Raw genomic sequence first — 19,086 nt, forward strand, 5'->3', positions numbered from 1 at the left:
GGGTGAGAGGGAGGGGCAGGGGCGGTCAGGGGGCAGATTGCACAGTTGGTCCCTACACTCCACCTGGGGAAGGATTGTGTTCAGAGCACCAACCGACTGGGTGTGTAATCCCCACAATAACCCTGGCAGATAAGGTTTTACTCTTCTCATTTTTACAAGTGAAAAAGGAGAAGCTTGGGGACATTAAGAAAGTGGCTTGCCCAAGAATGCTGTGTAGCAAGTGGCAGTCAGCCCCAGATGTCCAGGTCTGCACTTCTCTGTCTGAAGAAGGCAAAGGTCCCTCAGGGATCTGGTGACAGTTGCAGGTGGGCTTAGTGGAGACCACCAGGAGTGTCCCCGTTCAGACAATCCTGCAAGATCTGTTGTAGGGCCTTTGGGTCTGAGGCCTTGTGCTGGGACTTAGCGACCAGGGCTGAACAAATCTCTTTCCTGGTCACTCACATGGATGGAGCACCTGCTGTGTGCAAACAGTGTTTTAAAAGGCTCCGCTCTTCATTCTCACATCAACCCTATAATCTATGAATTCCCCCACTTTACCGATGAGAAAAATGAGGCACAGAGTGGTATGTCGTTTGTCCAAGCTCACACAGCTAGGAGGTGGCAGAAGCAAGACTTGAACGCAGGCAGTTGTCTGCAGAGCTACATTCTTAACCAGAACATCACATGGCCTGCCTTTAAAATTTCTCAGTTCTGAGTTGCCCTTTATTGGATCTGAATAGGCTGCCCCACCCCTACCTTGGTCCTGGGAAGAATGTGACAGTGACACAGATCAAGGCTCAGATCTTCAGAGCTGGCTCCAGCGGTAGCTGGGGACAGTCTCCTGCTCTCTGCGCCATCACTGCAGTGCAGTATTCATTTGTTTGTGGCGTCTTCCATTCAACAAATGTTAACTGCCTCAGGCATCGGGACATGTGATACTGAACAAGACACAGATCCTGCCCTCAGGGAGCTCACAGTCTAGACCCAGCCATGCAAACAGGTCTTCCCAAAAGAGCGTCAGAGAGCAACTGGCAGATCTGCCTGACCTGTGACCGCCAGGGCAATTCTGTCTCGTCCCTCAGCAGGAAGGCAGCTGGGACCTGAGGTGCCTCCAGGATAAAGAGGAGACTCATAATCCAGGGGCGGGGTCCCCCCGGAGATGCCCCATCCTGCCCACCCTCCTTTCCTGTCCCACCCCGACTCCTGTTCTTGGTTGCTGCTGCCTGCCCGGCCCCTCTCCTCTCCGCCTCCCCCGAAACAGCCCAGAGACGCCGTATGGTGCTGCCTTCTCCCCTCTCCCCACTCCCCGCCCACCGCTCCCAGGCCCTCTCTACATGGCTCTCCCTGACGGACGGAGCTGGCCACTGTCCTCCACGAGCCCCAGCAAGGATGGGGAGTAATGTGGCAGAGGGAACAGGACAGAGCAGGGAGTGAACAAACGGACGAACCCCTTTTCTGCTACCTGACTGACACAACAGGTGACGTAGAGACAGCAATGCCCCAGAGCCCTCTCTGGGCCAGGAAGTCCTTGCCATCTGACTCAAATTCCACTTGCTGGGGTTTTTCCTCTCATTTGGCTTCTGAGGCACGCTTCTTCTGTGTAAGAGCTTTCAGAGACTTGAACTCTGCCACTCCAGTTCCTTTGTCTTTGCAAATGTCACGTTGAAGAGAGCAAGACGATTTAGTCTCCCCTGCCTTGTGTCCCTGGTTGCTTCTCTAACTGCATCTCATGTCCCTATCGCCCTCACTCTGTGTGCTCCAACCACACCAGCTTTCTTTCAGACTTTCAAATGAGCTACCACAGGCCCCTTGCACTTGCTGTGGCCTCTGCCCAGAGTACTTCCCACCCCATCCACGGCCCCTCACTGAGTTCAGGGCTCAGCTCATATGTCACTTCTGAAAGGACACTTGCCTTGCCCACAACCCCCCTCCCACCCTGAGATCAGGACCTCCTGTTAAACATCTCCACGGCACCCTGTACTGCTCCTGGTGACGGATTAATATCCACATCCCATCAGACCGTCAGCTCCAAGAGGGCGGGGCCCACAGTGGGTTTGCTCCCACGCTCCTAGCACACGCATTGATCTAGAGTAGCTGCTCAAGAAGTATGTGTTGCCTGAAGGATCCCATGATTCTCAATCTCGTCTCTTTGTGCAGGGCGTGGCCTCAGGCCTGGAATGAGACCAAAGGAAGCTGTCCCAGCCTCAGTTGTGCTGAACCTGGCTATCGGACTGTGGATATGCTAACAACAGACAGGGCTGGCAGCTCAGGGTGCTTTCACACCTTTCTCTGAGCAAACCACCCCACCCAGGAATCTCCCCATCCCCAAGGCCAGTCTGTGCTGACGGGAGCTGGTTGATATGAACATTTAGTTCCTTTTACCTAAATCTAGATGCGTCCGCCAGAATAAGAATCCTACCAAAATAAGAGTGCCTCCTGTTTTCAGTAGGCATTGTAGCTTACAGAACACTCTCTGTAATTCACATTATTTTCCTGATGAGGAAAATGAGGCTGAGAGAAGTTAGGTGACAAGTCCAAGGTCACACAGTTGGAAAGGTGGTGAAGGCAAAACTTGAATGCAGGTCTCTGGAAGCCACCAGTTCCCCTGAGGCAATGACACAAGGGGAGAAGATGTGGGTAGCAAACCAGCAAAGATGCCAAGATTCTGGCCTTTTGGGCAGTTGACTCTTTTTTCTTCATTCATTCATGCATGCATTCATTCATTTGTTCAGAACACACGCTCCAGTCATCGCCTTCAAGGAGGCCGCAGTCTATGGTCCATCTGTGAATGGCCTGATTATATATACTTTTTCGTGTTTATGTCCAAATGTTTATGTTTCACGTCAACTTTCAAAAGGTTGTGACACCACCTCCCCACCCCTCCCTGCAAAAAGATTAAGATCCACTGGTATGACGCATGCTACTCAGTGTAAATAGACAGCAGTCGTGTGCTCATCAGTCCTGCCTGTCTGCCAGTCTGTCCTGCCTGTTTGGATGACTAAGGCCCCAGCACGTGACCGTCTGTGGCTCAAGTGATAAACCTGGTATCTGGACCACATGATCCATCCAAGGCACTGCCAACGTGGGACAGCTCCTCTGAGCCGCTGCTCTCAGAAGAGCAAACCTATATAGAAACACACAAACACACCCTCACACACCTCTCAAACTGCTCCTGACGCCACGGAGGAACTTTGGTTTTTCCCTCCCGTATGAGTACACGGTACTAGCACACAGTACTGCCCATGACGGGCATTCACTGAGGGCTTGTGTGTGTCAGACACTGTGGTGCTTCCATGCTCCTCTCTTTTCACACCCACAACAGGCCTGTGAGTTGGGAAACTTGCCCAAGGTCCCACGGCTGGGAAGAGGTGGAGTTTAATTGTAAGAGGGCGCTGTGGAGGCCGGGAGGGGTGTGAGGAAAGCCGACCGTGTTTGGCATCCTGCAGGGATGGGGCAGTGGGCAGGGCTGTTAGCTCCCCATGAGAACTGAGGCCCAGACCACGCATTCTGCTGAAGTCTTTCCTGCCCTCGTTCATTCATTCTACAACTATTTCTTGAGTGTCTTCTATGTGCTGAATATGTATTGGGAATTGTGGTAGCCAGCCTCCAAGATGGCCTCGATGATGCCTGCATCCTGGCGTCCACACCCTCCTGCAGTCCCCTCCCACACTGTATCAGGGTTGGTCTGAGTGATCACTGGCATTGGGCAGAAGCAAAGGGACATCTCTTCTAATATAGGTTATAAAAAGACTGTGGCTTCTGTCTTGGGGGCTCTCTCCCTCCCCATCTTTTTCGGATCACTTGCTGCAGGGGAAGCAAGCTGCCATGTTGTGTGCCCTGTAGGGAGGCCCAGAGGCAAGGAACAGAGGTGTGCAGCCAGCAGCCAGGGCAGACCTGAGGCCTGGCACCAACCACGTGAGTGAGCTTGGATGCAGACCCTCCTGCCCCATTCAGGCCTGGAGATGAGTGGAACCTCGTCAGGATTCCTGGCTCCCAGAAACTGCGGGAGATAATATAACGATAGTCTTAAGCTGCTAAATGTTTAAGGTCATCTGTTATACAGCAGTAGAGGACTAAACCAGAGATACATCTGTAAACACAATCAACATTACACTCTATAGAAAGGAGACAGAGAAGAAGGAAGGGAGGGAGGAAGGGAGGGAGAAAGGGAAAGGACCCAGTATGTCAGATAGCAGTGAGTGCTCTTGAGAAAAATAAAGAAGGAAGTGGGATGGGAGTGAGGGAGGTTCAGTTTAAATAGGGCGACCAGGGGAGGTCTGACTGAGAAGGGGCCAGTTAAAGAAAGACCTGAGAGGGTCAGCCCGGTGGCGTGGTGTTTAAGTTCAAACGCTCTGCTTTGGCAGCCTGGGGTTCACGGGTTCTGATCCCAGCGCAGACCTACACACTGCTCATCAAGCCATGCTGTGGCAGTGTCCCATGGCACAGATGTTAGCTCAGAGCCAACCTTCCTCACCAAAAAGAAAAGAAAAAGGACCTGAAGTTCAAGCCCTGTAGAAATCTAAGGGGAAGAGCATCAGGCGGAGGGAAGAGCAAGTGCGAAGGGCTAGAGATGAGAGCATGTCTGGATCATGTGATCCACCCAGAATGCGCACTTGGTGTATCTTACTGCTAGATTGATTGTCCTCACCAGGCCTGGCTTTCTTTGGCCACCTCGTCATGTGGCCTCCAGGAGCAGGGAGGTGGCGTGCTGAGCCCCCACTGCTCTCTTGTTCTCTCCCTAAAAGCCCTGGGCCCTAGCCCTTGGCTCCATGGCTGTATTCCTGGGCGTGAGTCACATGCTCGCAGGAGGTGGAAGGGGCAGCAGTGACCATATTTCCTACCCTCCATCTGGGGCAGATGATCTGGCACAAATTCAGGTGAAGTTTCAGGACGAGAGAAATGATGGAGGAAAGGCAATTTGGATGCAGGAATAGTCAAACTTCAGCGGCCCTCCAGTAATTTATGGGGATAACGGGGACTCATCTGCCGCCAGCCTCGTTGCTGTAGTTGTAGATTATTCTTCTAGATTTCCCTCTTTGGAGCCAGCAAAATACAAAGCATGTCTCCGTATCACAGCAGAAAGTGCCAGAATAAGCACTTGCCCTGCTGTGTGCCATGCATACCCGCCTTGCCCCCCAGTCACAGATTTGTTGCTTGTAAGTGACCCATGGCCTGAGGACTCTCTCTTTCTGTGCTCTCCTCTCTCTCAACCCAAGGAGGCCTGCCTTATCCTACAGAGCATCCCAGAGCCCCTCAGGACTCCCTCCCAGCAGGCCTCTGGCCCTGGCGACCCTATTTTTCAGATGAGGATGGACAGACAGTGCAGCAAGCCTGAAGTTACGCTTAGAGAACAAAGGGACAGAACTCTGAACATGAGGCTTTCTGGGAAAATGAAGGGCACGAGGTAGCAACCCCCCTCAAGAGACCCCCTCATCCTGGAGGGGCAGAGGAGCCATTCATTTATTCATTCATACATTCTTTCAACAAATTTTTCCTGAACACCTGCTGTGCCAGGACTGGGCGAGGTGCTGGGCAAACAACATAAGCAGACAGAGTTCCTCCCGTGGGAGGGCTTATAGTCAGCTAGGGACATAGACAGGTGCATAGGCAAGGGCCTTGTGGTTCCAGCGAGCAGGGGAAGGACACCCCTCCCAGTCCAAGGAGAGGACCAGGGAGGCATGAGTGTATGTGGTGATGTTGGGGGAAGGTTCCATGAGAAGTGACTTCTAAGCTGAGACCTGCAGGATGAGTAGGGGTTCGATGAAGAGGAGAACTGTGTCCAGGCAGTGGGGAGGGCTTGTGCAAAGGTCCTGAGGTGAGAGAGGTGGTAGAAAAGGCAGAGGGTGGAGAGTCTTGTGAGTTTCATCCCTAAGGGCCCTGGGGAACCACTGAAGGTTTGGAGCTCAGGAGTCACACAGTCACACTTGTGTTTTAGAAAGATCACTTTCGTTGCTGTTATTGACTGCCCCTCTTTTCATGGCCCTGTGGCTGAGCAGGGGCCTTTGGGGAGACCACAACCCAGGCAGACCCAGTCCCCAGGGTGTTGGGGGGATAATGACAGGCTCTCCTCTTCTCTGCACCCTACCTGCCCTGGCCAACTTCAGGGGCAGGTCCTGAGGGCTGCTATATTGGGCTCCCATGGGTTCCATCCTGCCTCTGCCCACATCGGGCCAGCTTCCCCCAGCACTGAGGGGTCATTTATATCTCCAGGGTGGCAGGGCCTCCTCCCCAGAGCCACAGCGCCCAAGATAACAGGGCAGCCTGGGAGCTGTTTACAAAAAGGCAGTCTAGCGGGGGGTGGGCAGGGCCCCTGGGAACAGTGACTGCTGCCACAGATAGCAGTTCGGGTAGGGAAGCCTGTCTAAATTACAGCTCCCAGAATAGAGGGGCCCAGAGGGAGGGCCGGGGCATCCTACCAAGGAAGCACTGGCAGCCTGCCAGGCTCGTCCCGGCTCCAGGCCCTGCCGCAGGCGGAGGCAGGGTGACCACACGCAGCGGGCGGGCGACGGGGGATGCCATTCATCCGCAGCCAAGGCATTGGTCAGCTGAGAGGCGGGCCAGGAGGTGGCAGGGAGGCTCCTAGGGGTTGGGAGAGAAGCAGCCCCGTGTGACCTTCTGGATGGGGTGAGGGTGCGGAGGGGAGGGAGAGGCTGAGCTGAGGGAGGGGGTGACATCTTGCCTGTCCCTGGAGGAGACTCTCTGTCACACGTCTCTGTGGACATTTCACATAAGAAGTGTGAGATACTGTAAAAATAACGAGAATGACAGGCATAATAATAGCAGTGACGTGTCAGGCGCTGCTCTGAGCAATAACATCCATCACTTGGTTCACCCTGCAGCTCCCCAGCATGGAGGTATTATTATCCCCATTGTGTAGATGAGGAAACCGAGGCCCACAGGGGTCAAGTACGTGCCAAGTAGAGCTAGTGAGGGGTGAACCCAGGTCACGAGCCCACGTCTGTCTGACTCCAAAGGCTGGGCTCAGAGTCGGGATCTGTCTGGAGCCTTCACCTCCCTGGGTCTCGGTTTCTCATCTGCTACCTGGATCATAGCTCTGGCCCTGGATCAGCCTCCCAGAGCCGTTGTAGGAATCATGCGGGGACAGCGTGATGTGCTGGGAAGAGCTTCAGGTCCGTAGGCCCGGCTGAACTGTGTGACTTACCCACTCCAGGCCTCTGGTTTCTCATCTGTAACACGGCGATCATTATAGGTACCTCACAGGGTCCTCTGAGAATCTGAGGAGAGTATATATGGGAGAAAGTATTTGTGTCTTTGAAGGCAGACTATAAATCAGGGAGTGCCACATTGCAAATGGTTGTTATGTGGAAGCTGAGTATTTACAAAGGCAATGATTTCCAGTTCACATATGCGCAACGTCCCCGAGGAGCAGCCTTCTCTAGAATGAGGAATAACCCCATCGTTTCTCCTTGGTGGCTCTTCACTCTTCCTGTAAGTGGTGGCTTAAAACGGGGCACACCTGCGTCCATTTTCTATGAGGATTTGCTGCCTTGAAACTGTATTTCTTCAACTGCTTGTACCCGAAGTGCTGATTTTCAGCCAAGTCTGGGAAGCACCCCCATCCCCAAGTTCCCAGCGCTAGCTGGGGACTGGGCTGGGGCGGTCTCCACACAGAGACACAGGCTTGGCCCTCGATGACCCTTGTCCCAAGGCTGCTGCTGGCTTTCTGAGCCTCCTGTACTCCCAGGTGCGTTACTTAATGTCGCGCAAGATCCTCTAGTCGGCCCGGGGGAAGTGTCGCAATGAACCCCAGACACTGGAACTTGCTGATTCATCTGGGAAGCCAAGGGCAGGTTAAGGGCACTGAGTCTGGGGACAGGAAGGGACACCTGGCTGGCAGCCTCACCGCCACTCCCATCATGCATGATTGCCTCCTCTCTCTCAATCCCCAGCCCAGTGTCTGTGGTGACTCAGCACCATGCAGGGAACCATGTCTTCCACCTCCTCCTCCCAAGCCCTGTGGTGCTCCCTCTCCAAGGGACCTCCCCTCCTGGGGGGGGAAGGGTCTTCCCCTCCCCCTCTAGGATCCTCATCATCCACCCTGAGGAGCCGGTTCGACTTGACACCTGTACCTTCTAGTGAGATTTATAATTGTGCTGTTATGATGCTCATGACACGGTGAAATTGCACCAGGACGTAGCCGTCCACAAAATCAAAGCTCTGGGCCAATGTGAGCACCCCTCTCCACCCTAGGGAGGATTCTGCAGAGAATCATTAAGAGGGAGTCACTCATGCTTTCATTCATTCAACAAATGTTTATTGCGTACCTACCACGTGTCTGGTGCTATTCTAGGCACCAGGGGCACAGACCATGATTGCCCTCATGAAGCTCACATCTAATGGGAGAGGAAACCAACAAGCAAATATATAGAATGCCAGGCGGTGGTATACGCTATGGAGAACATAAAGCAGGCACTGAGAGTCGGGCCAGGGGTGTTATTTCTCCAAGGACAGTTGGAGAAAGCCTCGCGGGTCAGGTGTGGGGCAGAAAGATCCAGCTGTGCAGACACCTGAGGGAAGAGCCTTCCGGCAGAGGGAACAAGCAGCAGGAGGCCAGTGTGTGGATGGAGTCCAGCGAGCCAGGGGGGCCAGTGGAAGGACCGAGTTGTTATTCATGGAGAAGCAAGTCTGAAGGATGGAACTTCTTGCTGCGAAGACCTAAACTCTAACCCAAGTCCCTTAAGGTAGTTAAATTAACGGGGGTTAAGGGTTCAGGTCCCGATCTGGGGCTTCTTTGACTCTGACCGAGTCTCCAGTGAGCGGCCCAGCTTCCCCTGGAAGGCAGTGTCTCCTGAAGATCCTTTCTGCCCAGCCCCAGCCTTTCTCCCGCCTCCACCCCAGGCCTTCTCTCACCACCCCCATCCAGAAACCACTTACCTGCCTGCCCACCTGCCTTTAGCCCTCACCCGGCACACAGCTGCCCAATGTCCTTATCATTCTTTTTATGTCTTCTCTCTCCATCTATACTGAGAGCAAAGGGAGGGTGGGGACTAGTTTTAAACTGCTTGGCGTTGATTGCGCTGGACGTGTTGGAGGGCTCCAAGAATTATGCTTGAATTGATGAGGATGTGGATGCTCAAAGCAGGTCGGCCACCTCTCTTCTTAGAGACATGTGGGCTCCAAGCAGCCTTCTCCATGGGTACAAGAGCCCTCCATGGGTTTGAGGGTCACGAGGACCGGAGTTTACCAGGCTCTGGGGGTATCCAGGGTTGACACAGGGACAGCTGAGCTGGAACTTCCGATTCCTTCCTCCCACCTTAGATTTGACCATCCAAATACCAAATTCCTGTCACCTCCAGGATGTCACCTAAGATGAGGCTGTGGTCTTTCAACCCCTGGGTTCTAAGGAGGTGCCACAGGGGCCGTCATAAGGCAGGGGAGGCTTGGTGAGTGCCCCCACCCCACCCCCACCCCAATAGGAGGAGGAACTCTGCTTTGATTTATTTCACATGTGTGTTCCCAGGTGTGATTTCACTTCAAAAAAGGATGTGCTGCTAAGGGCACACACACTCGTGCACACAGTCTGCAAAACGTTAGTGTAGCTGAAAGTGTTGCAAACTCTGGTTCTAGATCTGGCATGAATTTGATCAGGTTTGGCCTCCATCTCCTCTTCTAGAAATAGGCACATACAGAAATATCTTTCCAACCACAGGATGATAGCTGTCAAATTCTTCAAAGCAATGTTCTCCGGCTTTAATGTTTGAGAGCTGGGCACCGGCCTCTGGGTTCTGACTGCAGTGGTCTGTAGACCACGTCTTGACAAACATGGCTTTTTAAAAATTCCTGAAAGAGAATATTTGTTTTCTGGGAAGATATATAAAAAATGAAAACAAATGGTTACCTCTGGGGACGGGGATTGGGAGGCGTGAGGGCAGAGGAGGGGAGTCCTTACTTTTCACTGTCTTCTCTTTTGTACCTTTTGAATTTTGTACCACATGCACGTGTATTTGAACCATATACATGTATAAATAAATGTAAATTTAATTGAAAATAAATTGAAAACATTTAGAGTATTACTCAAGTACAAGGTAAAAAACCAAACACTCCGAATATGACCACTTGCTGTGTTTCCAGTGAAGCTGAGCCACGGAAAGCCAGCCAACTTGTTCCTAAGGCCTTTGCAAAAAGTCACGCAGGGTGACCCAGAGACCCCAAGAGAAAGGGACAGGGGAATTGCTCGGCTGACTTCTCCCTTAGGTGCAGCACCCAAGCTGGGTGAAGGGTGGCAGGTCCTGAGCTGCGCATGTTTCCCTTAAGGGAGACGCCAATGATGGCAGAGATGTTAAAACCAACCAAACCAACCAACCCACTACACCAGACGGGCAGTGTGCCGCCTCTCCACCTGAGCTCAGGCAGCATGGCTGTGTACGCTATGAAAACCGCCTTGAGGTGTTGTGCTAAGCTGGGTACTCGGCTCTCCCCTACCTGCAGTGCCCATTCCTCCACGGCAAACACCATGTCTCGTTCATCCTGTATGTCCGGTGCCTATGCCCAGCCCTGTTTATGGATCGGATGCAAACACCTGAGGAGAGAAAGGCTTCTCCTAGCTTGATGCTAGACTCCAGTGTTACTGCTGCTACTGCAGTTCACAGCGTACAGATAGCCTCCCCTTCTACTCCAGCCGAGCTTCCTACGATCCTGGAAAACAGTACTATTATCTTTATCAAACAAACAAGGAAATGGTCTTGCGTCTACCATCTCACATTTTGTCGTGCGCTCTTGGCCAAGTCACTTCACTTCTTTGGTTTTGTCATCTGTAAAATGGGAGTCATTGTTTCTGATATATCCATGGACCAGGGAACACTTAAGGATGCACAGGTCAAAGAGGTGACATGGCCAGGAGCAGTAAGGACACGGCAGAGATCAAATTCCAACCCAGCTTGTGAACTGAACTATTTCTGCTGCCTCGCCAGCCTCACCCAGGGCATTGCAGGGGTACTTAGAAAAGGTTGATAAACACATTCATTTTTCTCTTCTTGCTTTTGGTTATCATTATGAATTTGTTAGGAGAGAGGGGACAGGCAAAGGCGTATCTTTATACTTATTAAATAAACCGTTATTGAGTTCTATGTGTACAGGTTCTGGGGAGGTAAGTATAATTATAATACAGAGAAAAGGAAGAAATGTACCTGTTTCTGGCAGGCTGTTGCCTGTAGAGAAAGTATCTGAATTAGAATCCTGGAAGATCAGTGCTGGAAGGCTTCTTAAGGGTTCAAATAATATGGATGAGGAAACTGAGGCCCAGAATGGGAAAGGGGTTTGCCCAAATTAGAACACTGAATTGGTCTTTATCCAGATTTATTAACGAGACAATAGAACTACTGGTCCTTAGCCTCTGATCTTAATGAAGTGATGCAGCGAAAGGTGGAGGTGAGGAGAAGACAAGAGGGGAAAGGTGGAGTCCTCTGCGAAAGGAAGCTGGGGAGCCCAGAGCAGGACCCAGGACTTTGGTCCTCCCTCCCTCATGGCTTGGAGATGCTTGAAGCCTGCCATTCCCTCACCAGAGGACGCAGGCAGAAAAAGAGGGAGATTGGCCTGTCGCATTCTGAGCCCACCAACGGAGGGCCTCCCAGAGCTTCACTCCAGGGACCGACAGCGGAGCGATAGGAATTCTCTCGTTTCTATGTGTTGTATCTCGCGATGTGCTTTTGGCCAAGTCACTTCACCCATTAGTTTTGCCATCTGTCAAATGGGGTCATTGTCCCAGCCACATCGCAGGCCAAGATGGCATAAGAGGATCAAAAGAGAGGAGCACAGAGGCAAAGTTATTTGTGCCTGGCTTTTCCTGAAAACAGAGTTCACCCCCGTCCCCCAGGACCTGTCCCAAAGAGGCGTCTGGAAATTCAACAGAGCCAGCCAGTCTGGGAGCTAAACAATCGGCAGCCCCGACGCGGGGATCCGCCGAGACAGAACAGCTATTCAAACGGCGGGGGCGGTGAGTGGGGGCCCGAGCAGCGAAATGTGGAGAAAGAAGCGCTCCACACGCGTCCCCTCCCAGCGCACACGCGTTGCCATGGCCGCCCCCCCGCCCCGCGCTTAGCTCGCCGCCCCCACGGGTCCCCCAGCCTCGCACGGGCCTCGGCGCCCGCCGGGCGTTCCCCTCGCTTCCTGGTTTGTGGTCGGGGAGCGCGGAGCGTGTCACGTCCAGGAAAGAAGAGTTCGTCTGCGGCGGGGACCCGGCGTCCGGCAGGCAGCGGCCCCCGCCCAGCCCCGGCCACGCCCCTGCAGGCGCCACGTCCCGGGCCGGGCACCGTCGCCGGGAGGGACGCCCTCCCCCGGGCTGCGCCGGGCCGCAGCGGGACGGGGCCGAGGAGCTCTGCGCCCGCCACCTGGGAGCCCACGTCCCCGCCGCGCGCACGACCCAGGAGCGGTGCGCCCGCCACGCCCGTGATCCGGGAGCCCTGTCCCTGCCGCGCGCACGATCCAGGAGCGGTGCGCCCGCCACGCCCGTGATCCGGGAGCCCCGTCCCCACCACGCCTGCGACCCTGGAACCGTGCGCCTGCCACGCCCGTGATTCGGGAGTCCGCCACGCCCGCGCCCTTTCCCTGCCAGACATGACGCTACCCCGAGCACCAGGCGTCAGGTCGCAGTGGGAGGGCGCATTGTCTTCCACTGACCTCCTTTACAGCCCTGGACACTTGCTCAACTGAGTTGGCAACTTGAGGGCCAAAAGTCAACGAGGGGGAAGGTGCTCAAACAACTTCAGCTGGGTCCCCGCCTCCGCTGCCTCTGGTCGGGGCTGAGAGCGTTTCCTCCGCACTTGGGTAACACTCCCCCTGCCTCTGTCTGAGCCAATCCTACGACTATAGGATGACTTCCTGTGGCGGAGGGAGTGTGGAGAGCCTACGGGTCAACCGTGTGCATTTTACTGATGAGCAAACCGAGGCCCAGAGACCTAACTTCGAGGTCAGGTCCCGCTGTAAGTTAAGGCCCAGACTGACCCAAGCCCACGTTTTCTTCGCCCGGCCCAGGGCCCATGCTCCAAACACTCTCCTACCTTACCTCAAATTAAATCAAATCTGCTCTGGGGCTAAGGATGGCCAGAGTTTTTGCCAGGAGTGGTTTGGCTAAATTAGTGAAATGCCAGAAAAATGGAAAATTTCTACTAAAAGCTTCCTCCACGGGCCCAGAGTGTTATAAGCGCGCACCTACTGGCTCCCCAAATCACCTGCACAACCTTGTTTGACATTTGCAGCCTGGCAGCAACAGGCCTCCCTGCATGCCCCCCTCCCTGCCACCGCCCCCCCCCCCCCCCCAATGGCATTTTCTTCTCTGGTACCTGGAAGGAGCAGAAATGCCCGGAGACCTGGTTTGACCTCCTGTTTCCTGTGTTTTTTCTCTGCCTTTAAACAATGCCCAGAGCTGGGAGGGTGGGCGTGGGAGGGGGATTTGATTTTTCTATCCTACACCTCTAGATAGGGTGCTTGCATTCTCCCCACAGGCAGATCTCAAACTGTGTCTCGTATTATATTTAGACATCCTTCGTTCCCAGTCTTTCTGGAGGACTAATTTAGCCACTATCCAAACACGCCATGGCAGTGATCCAAACCACACCTAGGAGGACCCTCTGCTTAAAAGTCCCACATCAAAAGTGTCTCTTCCTAGATCCCTGCCCTGCCCCTAAACAGTTCAGAGAGGAAATGGCCAGCTGCACCAATGGTGGTAGATTGCAGACCTTAGCCTGGTCAAGACTTTTTTTGGTCAAGATAACCCAGAGGGGGAACTGAGAAAGCCAGCCAAGAATCTGGGCCAACCTTCAACTTGGGTGTGGTTGAGCAAATCACTCAACTCCTCTAGATATCCTTTGCCTCCATCCTCCATTCCCTTGGAGACCACTCCATCTTCTCACCTATTAGAAAAGCACCCTCTCCTAAGGACACTGTAATGACAGACCTCAAAATGCTTTCAGATGACTGATCTACGCTCATGGAAGGAAGAGAGTCACATCTAACCCCCAAATCCTTGTCATACCTGTGTACATGATGTACACACGCAATTTCTTTTGGTCCAACTCAGAGACCAACTAGGTTGGGACGCTTGGATCAAGCATGCTTGGTTTGAAGGTTTAAGAATCCTGGGTCTTTCACCTCTCTCTGCCTCTCAGCATCAGGGCCCTGGAAGTGAGATTGGAGTAATCACAGACTCTTAAATAAGGAAGCCACCTTCAAGATCACCCAACCTAACTCTCTCATTTTGGAGTGATTCCATAATTGTATATTGAGTACTTGCCATTGTATAGCTAGAAAGATGAGATGATCAAGACAATTCTCTTTACTCGAGGAGCTCACAATAGGACTAGGAGACAAGTCTGCCACTAATTATAAACAACATGATAAGAACTGCGACAGTTACGTGCAGGGTGCAGGAGTGACAGAGGAGGAGGGACCAGCTCTGCTTGGGGAAGAATCAAATGTGCAGAGGAGGCGATGCTTGAGCTGGGTTTTGAATGATGAACAGTTGGCCCAGAAAGGTGGGTTGGGATGGAAGCCGAATTAGGACTAGAACCCCGTTTTCTAGGCTGATGCTCTTTCCATACGTGGTCACTATTTCTATCACCCTGAGGTGACTTGCTGGGGAAGCTGGAGGCCTGAATTCCCAGCTGCCTGAAGCGGGCCACTGGCACAGCAGTCTGGGGAAGGCCATTGTTATGCTCAGCCTTGACTCAGCATCCGTCACCAAGACCAGCCCTGCCTGGGCAGGAGAGGGAGGCAATGAGAGACAGGCAGACAGACCATGCTGGGCAGCAGCCGTGAGGATGTGAATCCTTCAAGATCTCGGCATAGCCTGGAGGGAAACCAGGGGCTATTTGTTCCGTTTATCGTACTCAAGGGGAGGAGAGGTGGTTCCCATTTCTCTCTCCATTCATAGGCACCAGAAGTACAGCCTGGTGAATCTGAGCATTTGATTCCCGATTCTCTTTGTGTGACTTATCCACTAGTGAAGAAACTGCTTCCCAGACTTCCTTCCATCTGGCATGGGGTGCTCAGAGTATGCACAAGACTAACTCAACCCAGAATGGCAACTTGCTGCATTAAACATGCCGTTATAGAATGAGTATCCTTAAAAATGAAGTTGGCACCTATTGCTCTTTTTTGGATCAGCCTTTAATGTTGCTTCTCCTCCGTTAAAATATGAATGAATTAGAATTTGTATATTATTTTGAAAGACTAGAATAAGAGAAATACTAATATGCAAGCAAAAGGATGAGAAGGGAGTGCTTGCAGGGAGGTCCTGGGACCGACTTCCTGAGGGATGCAGCCTCAGCTCTGCCGTGAACTTGCAGTGTGGCCTTGGGTGGTCACTCCTCTCTGGTAGTCAGTTTACTCATCTAAAAAACGGGAGGTGAGACTCCAGGGAATGTGAATCACGGAGTTTTGACTTAGAGAGTTCTGGTTCTTTTTTTTTTTTTTTTTTGAGGAAGATTAGCCTTGAGCTAACATCTACTGCCAATCCTCCTCTTTTTGCTGAGGAAGACTGGCCCTGAGCTAACATCCATGCCCATCTTCCTCTACTTTTTATGTGGTAGGCGACGCCTACGACAGCATGGCTTGCCAAGAGGTGCCATGCCCGCACCCGGGATCCGAACTGGCAAACCCCGGGCCGCCGAGAATCGGAATGTGTGAACTTAACTGCTGCGCCACCGGGCCGGCCCAAGAGAGTTCTGATTCTTGAACCTAAAGCCCACCTGCCTGACTTTATCCCTGTCACGTGGAAACGAGTGTCTCCTGGTGATTGTCTTGCACGTCAGTCTAGAACGCCCAAGTGGAGGAACGAGGCTAGGGTGGAGGAGGAGAAGCGTGCGCCCAGGGTCCAGGCCTGGGTGAGGACGTGGAGAGTGAGGACTGGGAGGGTGGGGGACAGGCAGAGGGGCCTTATGATGGTGAGAGGGCTGGTCTGGAGGAAAGCAGAGGAGGCAGGAGGGGCTCTCGACTGGTCAGGTGGCCTTAATGGAGCCTGCCCTCCTGTCATTCTCACAAACTGTGCTTCAGCTCGTAGGGCAGCTCTTGGGATCCACTAGAGTGTGTCCCCGAGTTTGCTGGAGGTTTCAGATGCTCCACCATTGGTCTCCCGAAGCCCCAGCTCCCTCCTGACCCATCCTTGGGGTCTAGTAACTTGGATCATAAAGAGGTGGAAAAAACCAAATCCTTTGAAAAGAGCCCTGTTCTTTCGTTCGGGACAGTGGGTGTGAGTGTTAATAGACCCAACCCAAACATGTCACATCATCCCCAAATACATAATTCTATTCATTCTCCTTGTGGTAGCGACCTGGGAGGAAAGATGTGGCTCTCTGAGGGCAAGGAAGGTAAATAAAAAAAAGTCTTAATTTGTAGCTAACTGATGTTTAAAGTTCTAATTTTGTAGCTCTCCAGGACGAACACTCTTCTGTGGTCCAGGATCGTCTGGGGTATTATTTGCTAACCCAAGCCACCATCATTCACCTCAGCCTGCCTCTGTTCCTGGCCTGTGAAAGTTCTGCCACTCCAGGCCTGCACTGGGCTGGCATGTTCCCCATGTGTTTGCTGGATTTTCATCCGCCACCGTGCTGGCCCCAGGTAATGAACATCCTCTCACCTGGGCCCAGCGTGAGACAGAGAGAACCCCCCCAGCTGTGAAATCCCTGCATCAGTCAAAGAAGCTCAGTGGTTTCCTAAACTGATTTTCACGAAGTCACAACCAGAAAGCAAGAAAAGTAATTTCCATACACTGGATACCAACTGTTCTCATTTTCCAGTTCAGCATTCCTGACTCCAGGGGAGCATCTCATTACTCTGACTGCTCAAGCTATCATTTCTCTGCTTTCTCCCTTTCAGGGTTTGACCTGGTCACTTCACACATGAGGGACTGTAGGGGGCTGTGCTTCTGCATTCTTCCTACAGGGACCCCTGACCCCCACCCCAAACATCAACACCTCTCCGTTTACCCAATGTCAGTGAAACTTGTCAGGGAAAGTCTTCTTCGGATTAATCTGTATCCACCCACTCAGGCTGGCCACACTCTGTGGTTACCATTCCTGTCATCCATTGGCAACATTACAAAATGTGATTTACCACCATCTGCGGTTATTAACACATACTGGGCATCAGTGGGCAGCACAGAGGACTAGCCCGAGAGTTGAGAGCCTGATGGTTTCCTTCTTCCCCAGCCTTGTCTTTAACATCAGGTCCATGTTAATGGATACCACACAACAGGTGCTTGGGGCAGGTTAGCTGTGGCCTTAAGTCAGGTTCCCTATAAATTGGTGATTTGGAAGCAGGAGGCTTACTGCCCACTCCCATTCCCCCCTTTTTTTTTTTATAAGCCCGCAGATAGTGATGCTAGCGCAGGCCCTGTATCAGTCAGGGTTCTGCCAGAGAAACAGCGGGAGATGTGTATGTGTGTGTATATATAGACATAGATTTCTTTATCTATATCTATATCTATAGCGAGAGATTGATTTACTGCAAAGAACTGGCTTCCACAATCGTGGGGGGCTGGCTAGACAAGTCCGAGATCCATTAGTGGGGCCAGCAGGCTGGAGCTCTCGGGCAGGAGCTGATGCTGCAGTCCACAGTGGGATTTCTTCTTCTTCAGGGAAACCTCAGTGTTGATCTTAAGGCCCTTCAACTGGTTAGATGAGACCTTCCCAAATTATCAATGATAACCTCCTTTACTTAAAGTCAATTGACGGTAGATGTTAAATAGCATCATAGCAACACCTAGATTACCGTTTGATTGAAGAAGCGGACTATAACCTAGCCAAGCTGTCACATAGAACTCACCGTCACGGGCCCTGTGGCAGGAAAGACACACCCACACCCAGAATATGTGTTGATTCCAGTCAAGATGAATTGTTACCTCATTCAGAGTGGAAGGGATCCAATGTAATCAACTTGTCATCAAGTGGCTAGTTGATCTCTGAGGAATGATGGCGCCATATCAGGGGCATGGCGCTGGTCTCTTACCAGCAGGTTGGTTGGCGGTAGCTAGATGACTCTTGGTGAGTGGGAGCCCATGCTATTTGGTCCAGTTATAGTTGTCATTCCCTACCACCATGGATCTCCATTTGGGCACTGGGTTGACCAATGACAGAGGCTGGCTGATGTCGACTGGCCCGGTTCGTCTGTCTACTTAGCTGTGTGGTGCATCTTCCAGGGTGGAGGCTCTCTGATGGGCATTAATGTGTAATGTGAAGATTTCACATTTCGCGCCCATTCCCGGAGGGCCTTCTGCATGTCTCTTTACCATGCCCCTGAGCTTCCAAACTTTATTTCTCAAGCCCCTGGAGAGCTAGTCAAGCCGCTTACCACTGTGCATGTCTTTGTTATATTGTTACCTCAGGCTGCTTCTCTTTCCACACACAGCGAATGTCCAGGTGCACTGCCCAAGCTCTGCCCACTGAGAGGGTTCTCCCTCACTGCTGTTTTTCAGGATCACCCAGAGTAGGACCATAGGACAGCAGTAGTCTATTCCCAGCTTGCATCCACCAACCAACTCATCTGTGACCCAAGCTCTGCTTTTTTTCTTCTTCCTTTAAATGACCATAAAGGACCCCTACCTAGCCCCTACTCCCATGTAGCCACCATACATGTAAGCTAAAGAAGAGGAACCGGTGTAACAGTGTGGGTGACACAGGCATCTGGACCACATGCTTGTGTAGCTTACTCACACCTCTTGCTTGTGCCCTCTATTTTTGCTCCAGTTCAATCCTGGAGATATTCCTTGCCTGTTAGAGCACTGCTGGGCCCACCTGACCTTATGAATTGGTGAGTCTGACAGAATCGAGCTCGAGATGGGAACATGGATGGCCATGGGCAGGTGTTCTGTTTTTACCAGGGGCAAGTGGCATTCCAGGAGCGATTTTGCAAAAGGTTTGTAATGATCTTATGCAGATGGTGTGGACCTGCTCCAGACCCTATGTGTCTACATAATTCTCCTATTGAGGCTTGCCATAAACTCCACATAATTTCCTCACAGATACCTCTAATGCCATGGTCGTATGGCCCTTATCTGCCAGGTGGTAGGCCTGCTTGACCATGGCCTGGACCTGCCAAAGAACCCTTTCTTACCCTGAACCCCACTCAAAGTTGGCATCCTTTTGTGCCATCAGT

Source organism: Equus caballus, chromosome 11 (assembly GCF_041296265.1).
Source record: "Equus caballus isolate H_3958 breed thoroughbred chromosome 11, TB-T2T, whole genome shotgun sequence".
Classification (NCBI taxonomy): domain Eukaryota; kingdom Metazoa; phylum Chordata; class Mammalia; order Perissodactyla; family Equidae; genus Equus; species Equus caballus.